This window comes from Suricata suricatta, chromosome 9 (assembly GCF_006229205.1).
Source record: "Suricata suricatta isolate VVHF042 chromosome 9, meerkat_22Aug2017_6uvM2_HiC, whole genome shotgun sequence".
Lineage (NCBI taxonomy): Eukaryota > Metazoa > Chordata > Mammalia > Carnivora > Herpestidae > Suricata > Suricata suricatta.
This window is the reverse complement of record NC_043708.1, coordinates 60236356-60237151: the sequence shown is the minus strand read 5'-3', so window position 1 is coordinate 60237151 and position 796 is coordinate 60236356. Positions and strand designations below refer to the sequence as shown.

Below are 796 nucleotides of genomic sequence, written 5' to 3'. Positions count from 1 at the left end.
CCATCTTGTTGCCCACCGGCTACCTGCGGGACCAGCCAACACCCGATTTTGAACTTAGCTCCTCGTTACCGATCAGCCATGACCTCCCAGATTCGTCAGAATTATTCCAGCGAGGTGGAGGCCGCTGTCAACCACGTGGTCAACGTGCACCTGCGGGCCTCCTACACCTACCTCTCTGTGGGCTTCTAGTCCGACCGTGATGACGCGGCTCTGGAGGGAGTGGGCCACTTCTCCCACGAGCTGGCTGAGGATAAGCCGGAGGGCACTGAGCGGCTCCTGAAGATGCAAAACCAGCGCGGCGGCCGAGCCCTCTTCCAGAACGTGCAGAAGATGAGTGGGGTAAAACCCTGGACGCCACTGAAGCCGCCCTGCTTCTGGAGAAAAACTTGAACAAGGCCCTTTTGGACCTGCACGCCCTGGGTTCTGCCTGCGGAGACCCTCATCTCTGTGACTTCCTGGAGAATCACTTTCTAGATGAGGAGGTGAAACTCATCAAGAAGATGGGCGACCCCCTGACTAATCTCTGCAGTCTGTCCGGCCCAGGCTGCGCTGGGCGAGTATCTCTTCAAAAAGACTCACCCTCAAGCACGACTAGAAGCCTCTGGAGCCCAGCAGCCTTTGAGAGGGTCCCTCTGGCGTCTCCCAGGTGCCAGGGCTTGTGCCCGAGTCTCTCCTTGCAGCCACTAGGCAGCTCTTTAAGCTTGGAGCCCTCTCCCAAACCGTGGACCAAATGAAAACAATAAAGCTATTTGCAGCAGAAAGAGAGAGAGAGAGAGAGAGAGAGAGAGAGAGAGAG

General features: G+C 57.2%; 1 pseudogene; it reads left to right on the top strand.

The window, feature by feature from the left end:
• LOC115301641 lies at positions 1-595 on the top strand (annotated as a pseudogene).
• Positions 596-796: the final 201 nt, after the last annotated feature.